The sequence below is a fragment of the Canis aureus genome, chromosome 14 (genome assembly GCF_053574225.1).
Source record: "Canis aureus isolate CA01 chromosome 14, VMU_Caureus_v.1.0, whole genome shotgun sequence".
NCBI lineage: Eukaryota > Metazoa > Chordata > Mammalia > Carnivora > Canidae > Canis > Canis aureus.
In genome coordinates, this window is record NC_135624.1 from 58,979,353 (window position 1) to 58,992,200 (window position 12,848).

A 12,848-nucleotide genomic window follows, 5' to 3' on the forward strand; every position below is an offset into this window, starting at 1 on the left:
GCATCCAATTCTTGGTTTCAGATCAGGTCATGATCTCATAGGTTATAGAATCAAGGCCCATACCAGGCTTTGCATTCAGCAGGGAGTCTGCTTGAAGATTCTCTCCTTCTACCCCTCCTGTGCTCTCTCTATATATATCTCTCAAATAAATAAATATAATATTATCAAAAAAAGAATAAGGAACCAGTGGTAGACAGCAAGACAACTAGTATAGAAATTTGGAAAATGGTTCTCCATGTTAAGTAGTAGCAAAATATTTAGCAAAACTATCCCCGACCTTAACTTGGAAGAAGATAGCATCTATCTAAAAACTTTTAATTCTGTAGGGAAAAATGCATAACAGAGCATTGAATTATGAGTTGGTTGCTAACTGACTGTATGTGGTATAATACTATAAGAAAGACATGACACCATTGTGTCAGCAGAATTTAGAAAGAATATAAACAGTTCAGAAATTACATGGTTGAAAAGAAAGTGCTTTTCACCAATTCAAAGGTGTAGCCATTGTAACAGAGTTAGGAAAAACGTCAAATGCAAGGTGCTACAGTACAATATGGCCTCAGAGTAAAGACCTAACTAATGCATTTAGAAGTATTCTGAGAAGATCAAAATTATATCTATTAAATCTTTTCAATTGGAAATAAAGTGCCCCTGGAAAGCTTAAGGTCAGGATCCCACAAAAGCTTGATTCACTTCAAGTACCATAGTTAGAGAATTGTGTTTCATATAAATTGTGGATGGAACTATTTGTACATATAATGGACTGCAACCAAATGCATAAAATATCCCCAATTTGTTTGAGATACTGATATAGCAAATCACCTCTGGCCTGGAATATAAGAAACCAAGGTTGTTTGAGAGTAAAAATAAAACAAAGACAATTCTGAATCCTGTTTTAGAGGCAAGAAATCATCTGAAAAAGCTACTAAACTGCAAAAAAAAAAAAAAGTGGAGAAGGTGTGTGGTTTTCCAAATGCTCTATTTAGAAGTGGAATGGTGGAAAAGATACCCACTACGTCCAGATAGCAAAATCAAGAACTATGGAGACAATAGATAAAACATTGATATCTAGGAAGCAGAACAAGGGAATTGGGACTAAACAGAATTTTATATATACTGAAGATTACTGACTGCTCTGTGCCATCTATTCTTTAACTTATAAATGAAAATATTTATACCTGTTAACCTATTTTTCTTCCTCCATTATATAACTGGCATATAGGAAAGATATAACTAATTTGTGATTAGATGCTATATTGGAGGTGTGTTGGGTAAGTACAAAAAGTGTATGTAAAACAGAGGAAATGACATGATAAAGTTGTGTATCAGGATGAATAGAGAGATTGTAAGTAATGATTTGCCACGAAATTAATTGTAGTTAAGTCTCATCAAGGAGGAAAGTGAAAGCATAGGAGTGGATGCTTATGACAGAAAAAAAGTGATGTCAGTGTGTTCAAGGTCTTTACAAAAGTCAAAGAAAAACTAGAACAATAATTCTGGTATATTTGAGCTGCAGGGCTAGGAAACTGATACTTGAAAGTGAGATATTTTTTTTAATGGTTGTATAGTGTTGGCAACGATATGACTGACCATCAAAAGTATAACCGTGGGGATGCGGGGGTACTGGTCACTCAGTCAGTTAAGCATCTGACCCTTCATCTCAGCTCAGGTCTTGATCTCAGGATCATGAAATCTGGCCCTGTGTTGGGCTTCATGCTGGGTGTGAAGTCTACTTAAAAGCAACCAACCAACCAACCAACCAAACAGAAACAAACAAAAATAATATAATCATGGAAAAGGATGAATGTGATGAGGGTAAAAAATATAATTAGAACCAAGTGCCTGACTTGTCCAGTGCAGATGCTAAAGCCACAGAAGTGGTGAAGGAAATGAATGTGGAAAGAAGACAGGACAAAAATGCTAATTTTTTAGGAGTAAGGTACATGAGTAGGGTCCGTATCCCTGTAGATAGCAGGAACACTAAGACATCACAGATAATGAAGTGTGATGGCATGAAGGTGGATGAGAAAACACTTAGGAAAAACAGTGGGGGAACATCTATTCTATCTCCAGGCTCTGAGCATGTGAAGCCGTAGAAGGAATGTAAACTCCTTTGCTATGGCATTAATAAATATTTGTTACTATTACTGTTATTACTATTGTAGTTGTCCCTTTTTCTCTGTACTTAACACTACTTGAGGTTATTAAAGAGAAACCATTATGATTCTGTCTTTGTCCATGCTGAATTCGTGTCCACAACCCTCAGTAGGCATCTGCGTTTGTTTCCTAGAGCCCCACAACAAGTTACAAACCTGATGTTCTAAAACAAGAGAAATGGATTCTATGACGATTAGGGAGACCAGACGTCTGAAATCAATGTGTCATGAAGGCTGGTTCCTTCTGGTGGCTCTAAGAGAAAAATTTTCCCACGACTGTCTCACAGCTTCTGGTGCTTGCTTAAAGTCCTTGGAGTTCTTGACTTGTGGAGACATCACTGCAATCTCTGTCTCCACCCTCACATTGACTTCTCTGTGTTTCTGTGTGCCCTCTTCTGTCTCTTATGAGACTTTCATTGCATTTAGGACCAATGCTAAACCGGAACAGTCTTAACTCGATCCTTATATTAACCAATATAATAATTCAAAGGCACGTTTCCCAAATAAAGTCACATCTGAGCTTCTGAGTACACATGAGTTTTTGTAGACACCATTCAACACATGCAGTCTGCCCTCTTACTGAGACAAGGATGCTTGGCATCTTCATAACTCATTAGCCACCGTGTGGCTGCTATAGCATAGCAGGTGGCAAGCTCAGTAGTAGGCAATTGCAGTGCTTCCAGAATAACTGAAAGTATTTTTTTCACTCTAGAATGTTCTTTATTAATTGATGCCTATAAAGATTGCTGATTGATTTTAGTGAATAAATTTTTTAAACGTGTAGTATCATATTCTTTTAGAAAATGTTGGGATCCCTGGGTGGCGCAGCGGTTTAGCGCCTGCCTTTGGCCCAGGGCGCGATCCTGGTGACCCGGGATCGAGTCCCATGTCGGGCTCCCTGCATGGAGCCTGCTTCTCCCTCTGCCTGTGTCTCTGCCTCTCTCTCTCTCTCTCTCTCTGTGACTATCATAAATAAATAAAAAAAATTTTTTTAAAAAAAAGAAAAAGAAAATGTCTTTCTTCTAAATGAATTGAAATGTTAAGTGGATAAAATACACTACCCTTAATGAGAAAACATGCTGAACCTATTGCAAATAGATGGGTGTTCCAAGTAACGATCTTAGGTATGACTGGGTTCAAAGTAATTCCAAGAAGAAAAAGAAAAAATGTAAATAAAACAGACAGTCCAGATAAGGCCATGGATGCTTGTCAGGGTGCTGGAGAAAATGGTGAAAAGCAATAATTGAAATTTGATATTCTTACTGTAGTAAGGGTATTTTATGATGAGTCTGAGAAGAAATAATTCATTACAAGATAGTCATCATCCAAAGTTTAAGACACAGCTGGCAATACGCCCGGAAAGAATATCAGAGGGGAAAATTAAGGAAATCTGTTTCTAGGCAAATAGGAGACAAAAGAACAGGGGGAAAAAAGTATGTAAAATGTAAAATATGTAAAAAATTGCATTCTTTATTTGAAAAACAATATTTCAGAATGTGCATAGATTATGAATTTAATTTTTAAGGAATGTTGAAATAACAGACTTTTGTGTTAGGTAAATTGCACAAGTTTAAGATTTTTCCCAAGTGGAAAATATGTTCTATTTGTGTACCACTATTTACTAAGTGACAGCTAATAAATATAAGGCATAACTACAGTGATCCTAGCTTCTCGGAAAATGTGGGAAGTTGTCTGAGAAAAGACCTCGGTTGAATATCAAGGAATGATGATCAGGCTTGATGATATAGAATGGACCAAATTCCCAGAAAATCTCTGTTATTGTGAAGGAAGTGTGATTTATTGTTTGTCTAGTTCAATAGTGAGTCAATGTTTGCTGTATTCCAGCTTCAACAAGTACCAACAAAGCTTTTAACTCAGTGCTTCTTGTAACTACTTAAAGTTCCCATTCTAACTTTAGGATATTTGTTTAAGATCTCTTCCTTAGTTTTTATTGAAATAAAGAATGTTATAGGAAATATGAGAGGCATAAGCATCTCATAAATAATTACCTATAGCAAAAATAATTACCGTTAGTAAAATAAAGACTGCTAGTACAGTCTTTATCATGCACATAAAAGTTATTAAAAATAGATATGTCAGGATAACCTAGATTGAAATGTGGCTGAGCAAAACCATTAAAGAGCAAGTGTTAAGTGGGAGATTTCATCAAATACTGATATATTCTATTATATAGGTTATACGTTACAGAGTTAGAAATATTGAGAAGCAAAATTGTAGAATGTTTTTACTTGTATAGAAAAAATAGAAAATGTGCAATATTTGCTCGTGTAAAACAAGACAGTAGCATTATAGAAACTAATTTAGCAATAAGAATTTTTAAAGTAACCCACAAACTAATGTTACTTCACCACTGAAAGAAAAAAAAAAACTATGATGTTGGTTCATTTTAAGTTTTTAAAAAGCTACACAATCTATAGATGCATTGAGAAATGTTAGATGAATGTCTGACATTGTTTTTTTTATTTTTTATTTTTTTTAATTTTTTTTTGTTTTTTTTTAAATTTATATCAAGGTATTGGTAGAAATGGCTACAATTGGCTTGTGCTTATCACAATATTAATATACTATTATGAGGAATTTGTCATTGTTGAAACATCAAGTCCCCAGTGATATTTAATATTTCAAAGGTGTTCTGTTGAATAGTAAGGCAGTATTTAAGACAATTGATAAAATAAATTGGGTTTGAATACTACTGAATTTTTTAGTGGAGAATCTAGCTACTATTTTTTTCCAAATGCACATTATGTATCAAATTGAGGGCATAGTATGTTTCCTTTATTCCTGTGTGTGAAAAAAAAATTCCTTATTTGTTGTTGTTTTACAATAATATTTTGCAACAACTGATAATATGATTCTTTTAAATTTTGATGAAATAAAATATATTTTTCCTTGACTATATATATATTCTTAACTTTGGAAAATATCAGGCAATGTTTCTCTTGGCAAACAAGATAAATAAATAGCTTCATCTTGCTAACTGATGATTGGAATATATAGAAAAATATGCAAAAGGATCACATGCCGTATGAGTCGACAGGCTTACAAAATAATTTCAAATGTTTTCAGTTGTGATATTGAAAGTTATATAAAAATCCCATGTTTTCCTGCCAAATATATGAAATAATTTTTATAACCAAATGGCATATACTTTTGAAACAAAATATATCCAGGCCAACCAGTAATGACCATTAATTTCCTAATAAGTGGAAATAAAATGAATTATTCAATGAGATACCACTTCACACCTGTCAGAATGGCTAAAATTAACAACTCAGGAAATAACAGATGTTGGTGAGGATGCTGGGAAAGGGGAACCCACTTACACTGTTGGTGGAAATGCAAACTGGTACAGCCACTCTGGAAAACATTATGAAATTTTCTCAAAAAGTTAAAAGTAGAACCATCCTGTGACTCAACAATTGTAATACTAGATATTTATCCAGAGGATACAAAAATACAGATTTGAAGGAGTACATGCACCCTGATTTTATAGTAGCAATGTTCACAATAGCCAAAATATGGAAAGCGCCCAGATGTCATCCACAGAAGAATGGGTAAAGAGGTTGTATACACACACACACACACACACACACACACACACACGCACAGTGGAATATTACTCAGCCATCAAAAAGAATGAAATCTTGCCATTTGCAATGACATGGATGGAACTGGAGGGTATTATGCTAAGAGAAATAAGTCAGAAAAAGACAAATACCATATGATTTCACTCATAAGTGGAATTTAAGAAACAAAACAGATAAACATAGAGGAAGGGAAGGAAAACTAAAATTAGATGAAAATTGAGAGGGAGGCAAACCATAAAAGACATTGAACTCTAGGAAACAAACTGAGGGTTCTAGAGGGGAGGTGAGTGGGAGGTAGGAATAATTGTGTTATGGGCATTAAGAAGGGCTCTTGATGTAATGGGTACTAGGTATTATATGCAACTGATGAATCACTAAATTCTACCTCTGAAATTAATTTTAAAAAAAAAAGTTCTTGTATATGGAAATAACCCAAACATCCAGCGACAGATAAAAGATTCACACACATTGTGTGTGTATACACACAATTAAATATTATTTAGCCTTAAAAAAGAAGGCTACCATTTGTGTTAGCATAGATAAATCTAGGGAATATTATATTAAGTAAAATAGGCTAGTCACAAAAGAACAGATACTACATGATTCCACTTACATCAGATATCTAAAATAGTCAAACTTATAGACAAAGACAATAAAATGGTGGTTGTTAGAAGCTGAAAGAATAGGGGAATGTGAGGGAATGAGGAATCATTGTTCAATGGATATAAAGGTCCAGTTGTGCAAATTAGGTATGTTCTAGCTATCTGTTGTATATCATAGTACATATATTTAACAATATGATATTATACACAGGAAAATATGTTGAGGATAGTTCATTTTAAGTGTTCTTACCACAAAACCAAGCAAACAAACAGAAAAACACAAAAAACAACACAAATAAATTTTAGAGGTGATGTATATGTTTAGAACCTTGATTGTGGAAATGCAAGCACGTGTTGAAACTCATCAATATGCATGCATTAAATATGTGCATTTTTGGTAATTTTTAAACTAAAAATAGGTACATTTATTATTGTATGTGCCCAATAGAATTCAAATCAAATTCTGAAGATAAGACTATGCTAAAGGTGCCTGGATAGCTCAGTTGGTTAACCATCTGCCTTTAGTCTGGTCATGGTCCCAGGGTCCTGGGATCGAGCCCCTTGTTGGGATCCCTGTCCAGGGGGGAGATCCTGCTTTTCCCTCTCCCTCTGCTTATGCTCTCACTTGTTTCTCTCTCTCTTTCTCAAATAAATAAATAATTAAATAATTAAAACAATTAAATCTTTTAAAAAGACTATGCTGTATCTTACCATATTAAAATACTGATATTTATTGCACAGAAAAAGATTAAAGTAAATCCAGTTCTGAAAAATTGAAAGTACAAACAGTGAAGAGGACTACCATAAGTGGTTAGCAATTGAGGAGAACCAGTTTAGAAGCCAGAGTTTTTGGCGTTTATTAGAACTTAATTCTAGAATAGCTGTTTCAAATCTCTTCACCAGAATCACCTGTGAAATATTAAAATAATTGATATGCGTGTGGTTAATCACATAGTTGCTGAATTTGAATCTCTACTGTGAGCAGCCCTTATGCAAATCCAAAGTTGGAAATCCAAGTTCTAGGAAATGTTTATACCAAAACTGAGGAGAAACCAGGCTCTAAATTATCCTTTCCAGAAATAGAAAAGAAATTTAGAAGACAAGCATCAAAACTAGATATATAATTTCTTATTTCATTATCCTTTTAAGATATATGCATCTCTTACTATAGCATTATTTCATATATTAATGCATTCTTTTAATATTTGTAATTATCAAATATTTACTAACTGTTATACACTGAAGAAACAAAGGTTAAAGAAATTCTTTCTGTCTTTAAGAAATCTACAGTTTAGTAGAAGGATTATTCAATTCCATCTACATAAATTAGCCTGTGGTGTAGCATAATAAAAGCTGGTAAGTCACAATAAAATTTTCCAAATTGTAATGGCACAGTATCTGGGCATGTTTTCTACTTTTTCCCCTAGGAATCATAATAAGTCAAGTACTGAAAATCTTAGAATATCACTATGTTTTTTCCAACTACCTAAATAATACTTGAACATGGAATCTATTATTTTACACTTTTAGAAAAACAAAGACAAAAACATTGCATTCTAAAGAATTTTGACCCTTTAAGTGTTCTTTCTGATAAGAAGCCATACTGTCCCTGACATTGTATTCCTTCTCTTTTAAAAGATATTCAGTCCATATTTTTAGTGTGTTTTTGTTTATATTTCCAGGTTTGAAGTGGTTAACTGAGATGACCAGAATTTGACCTCTAGTATAATGGGAAATTATGTTAATATCCGAGACTGAGTCAGTCAAATTCAAGTACAGTGAAGAAGGTACTGTCAGTCTGAATATGTGACATAGCACTAAAGATCTGAAGAATTGCTTACCCTCTGCAAAATACAAAGGACAAATCATAGAAAGTATAAAACTCATTTCCAGAGGGAAGCAAGTTTCTAATAAAGGTCTGAAGACCAAACCACTTTGGTATATGGCATCATTAAACGTAATGCTCATGGATTCAGAATCACTTACTTCAAATTATTTTAGTAGCAGGTTGATGGCTATCCTCTTAACCTGTGGCTTCATAATGAGGATCTTCTCACCTTTAAAATAATCTTGAACCAATAAACACATCTACAGATAATAGCATTTGAAAGGTAAGATAAGAACATTCCTGGGATAGTGAAGGTTTAATTGAGGATTTCTGCCATTAAATTCCTATTACTGTGCAATGGGGCTTTACAAACCACCCAGAAGAAAATGAGTCATCTTAAGGTAATGAAATAATACATTCAATGGGTCTTATCAATATTGATATTATGAATTTTGAAAATAAACATGTAATTAGATAGACATCTAGAAGAAGAAAAATCAATTTTATTATATATTATGTATTTAAAGATTGCTTTTATATGGAAATTTTTAAAAAGTTCAGATCTATATAAGCATCTGGCTTAGTGACTGATAACTCCAACTGATTAGAGAAAAACAACAAGTACAATGTGTTTCAAACATATCTCCAAGTATAACATTTTTGATATTATCTTTCAATCTTTTGGAATCTGTGGTGGGTAGAAAAATACACCTCTCCCCAAAAATCCACATCCGAATTCCTGAATTTTGAGGATAATTTATACAGCAAAAGACACTTTGAAAATGTGACTAACTTAAAGGCCTTCAGATGGGAGATTAGTCTGTATTATATCTATAGCTGGGCCTAATGTGTCCTTCTAAGAAGGAAGCAGTAGGATCAGAGGAAGAGATGTGACAAATTAGGTAGAGGTCAGAGTGATGTAGGGCTACAGGCAAAGGAGAGTAGGCAGCCTGGGGAAGCTAGAAAAAGTAAGGGAACAGATTCTCCTCAGAGGCTCTAGAAAGAACACAGCCTCTGCTGACCCATTCAGACGACTAATTTCCATTACTGTGAGATAGTAAATTTGTGTTGCCTTAGGATGCCAAGTTTGTGGTAATCGGTTATGACAGCATTGGAACCTAATACAGAATCAGAGAAGCAGAATATGTGTGTGTATATGCAGACAGGTATATACTTGTGTATATGTATATAAAAATATTTGTACACAGAGTAATGTATGTCTATATCCCTGTTTATATATAGTACGTATACAGAGTAACATATATTACATGTGTGTATACATATATATACATGCATAATATATGTATCGCTTACTATGTACACATATAAATGTCTTTAATATTTAAGATCTTACTACCATGAAAATACTTTATACTCTAAGTGTGTACAAATGATAGGTTCTACTTTATACACAGTGATTTTGCTTGCAAATTTTATAGTGTGTGTTGATACCCTTTCTTATAAGCAAGAGCAATTTAAGAGTCTAATATTACTTCTACAGTGGTGTGCATACAGCGTCCACATGAAATGTGAGAAACTCCTGTCCTTCTGTTGATGAGAAAAAAGGCATTTGTCCTCTTCTGACCTTTCCTTCCTGACTTGATATGAGCAGACAATTCCTCAGGTTCTAATCTTGCCTCAGGGATGTTTCAAGGACTAGGACTGGGAAAATGAGCTGAGTCAGGGAGGCTGAGTTTTTAGCTGGAAAACAAAAAGAAGAGACCTTTCACAATGAGTGAAAGGTGTAGAGTGTGGAGCAAGGAAGCTTGGGACTGAACTCTTCCAAGTTCTCAGTCATTCCCTTTTGACCTGCTTACCACTTACATTTTCAGTCAGGCTTTTCTCATAGGTACCTCACTTCATTAATTGTACCTTTTACTCTCAATTTTTTTTTCACTTTTACTATGTCAACCAGGACTATGACTACAACATTAGTTATATTATTGCTTGAGTCCATTTGGGCCGATATAACAAAACAACGTTGACTAGGTGATTCATAAACAACACATATTTATTTCTTACAGTCCTGGCACCGGGGAAGTTCAAGATCAAAACAGTGGCAGATTCAGTGACTTCTGAGAACCCACTTTTTGCTTCATTTACAGCTGTCTGTTCACTCTGCCCTTTAATGGAGGAGCAATCTGAGGTATCTTTAATAGGGCGCTAATAGGGCACTAATCTCTTCCTGAGGGTTCCAACCTCATGATCTAATCACCTGCCAATACCATCACAGTAGGTATTTGTATCTAACATGTGAATTTTTGGTGAACACATCCAGTCTATAACAATTATTCAATTGTGAGTCTCTCCTTAAGGAACATATGACTGATCTTCATTCTCCAATGCTGGCTTTCTTTTTCTTTTTTTGCACCGTCACTTTTCTAGAAAGAATTAAATGTACTCCGTTTTCTTTCTGCTTTTTGTCTAGTACTTCCTGCTACCATGAGCAAATCTCAAAAAGAAAGCTAAAAACCTTCCAAGTGTGAAATTTAAGGGACACTACTTTTTTTCTTTATGATTTAAGCGTTTCTCTGTATTTCATACAGATTATCATATCTTTCTTTTTTTCATAGCTTTCTTTTATAATTTTTTTTTTTTTTGCATCTGACCAAGGCTTCTCTCGTCCATTTTTCACTATTATTCCTTATCATTTCATTTCATGTTAATTCCTGCCTCTTCTTAGTCCACCATCCACCATTAAATAATGATATGTTTCTCAGGGTTCATTTCTTGGATCCTTTCCCTTCTTCACATATCCAACCTTGAGAAATCTGTATCTCTATGTGCTTATGCATTCCGTAAACTGTATATGCAGCTAGAATCCCACTTCTGTATTATAGACCAGATTTTCTAAGAGTCTGCTCAAGACTTGAAAAAATGATGAAAATTAATCTTATTAAACTTCTTATAATGCTCTTCTATTGTATTTCTTATTTTGATTGGTTTTTCTATTTATTTAATGGCCATGCTAGAGAAGCCATCTAAGATTTTATATGTTCCTTACACTTCAAAAATATAATCTGTTACAAAATCATAGTTTTAATATCAATTCCTTCCTCTCAATTGCCCTTCCATTGACTAAGTTTACAATATAAGTTCTTTCTTTGGAATATTCTCTTCCAACTATGGTTGTATGAACTTTTCTGGTGTACTCTTCCTGGTGTATTTCCTCCATGACTATCTAACTACTTAATTTTCTAAAGACTCAACTTCCAAGAGACACCTGGGCTGGGCAGTCCAGGTGGCTCTGTGGTTTAGCACTGCCTTCAGCCCGGGATGTGGTCCTGAGACCTGGGATCGAGCCCCATGTTGGGCTCCCTGCATGGAGCCTGCTTCTCTCTCTCTGTCTCTCATGAATAAAAAATAAATAATAAATAAATAAATAAATAAATAAATAAATAAATAAATAAATAAAAAGGAAAGAAACACCTGGGCTGATCATTTTATCTTCCAAGAAGACAGGCAGACTCTTCTGGGAAATTGCATTCTTCAGTGCCTTATTCTATTGCTTTAAAACACTAGATTAGTAATTTTTATGTTTGTTGATTAGTTGATATAATTTGAATGTGTATTTTGTGTAGGAGAGTGAATATCATAAAGTTTAGAAGGTTGAGGATTCCAATTATGAAAAAAAGTTGAGTAATAAACTAAAGCATTTGAATTTCCTACTGAAGGTCACAGTATGTGACTGAATGATCCTAAATATGAGAATGATATGTTTGGATCTGCATTTTGAAATACTGCACTCCTTTAAGAGGTCTGTATATACTGATAGTTCATAGGTGGACCTAAAAAGTATTATGCTAAGTGAAATAAGTCAGAAGGAGAAAGATAAATACCATATGATTTCATTCATATGTGAAACTGAAAAATCAAACAAAAATAAACCAAAAAAGCAGAATCAGACCTTTACATATAGAGAACAAACTGATGGTTGACGGAGGGAAGGGAGGTAGAAAGATGAGCAAAATGAGTAAAGGGGAGTGGGAGATAAAGGCTTCCAGTTATGGAAGGAATAAGTCATGGGAATAAAAGGTATAACATAAGGGCTATAGTCAATAATATTGTAATAGTGCTGTATGGTAATAGATGGTAGCTACACTCATGAGCATAGATAACATAGAAAGATGTTGAATCTTTATGCTGTACACCTGAAACTAATTTCATATTATGTGCCAACTATATGCAAATTTAAAAAATATAAATAAATTAAAGGGCTGAGATGTTAAAAGTTAATAGAAAACATTCAAAGAGATGACTTAGGAGGTAATTCTTGAAATCTGTATCAAAGTTTCAGATATGATAGAGTAATGGATATGGACATATCCATATCTTAAAAGCTGAAGAAAACAGAAAAAGGAACTGTTAACCTACAATTTAAATCCTTCAAAAATAATAGTGAAATAAAGATATTTCAGCTAATAAGCTAAGAAAATTCATCAATGGAAGATTTGTACTACTAGACGTGCTACTGAAAATTTTCTTTCTTTTTCTTAAAAAAATAACATTTTCATTTTATTCCTGAGGGACAGAGAGAGGTAGAAACATAGGCAGAGGGAGAAGCAGGACCCTGGGATCATGCCCTGAGCCAAAGGCAGACACTCAACCACTGAGCCACCCAGGTGCCCGTTCTACTGAAAATTTTCAAGATGAA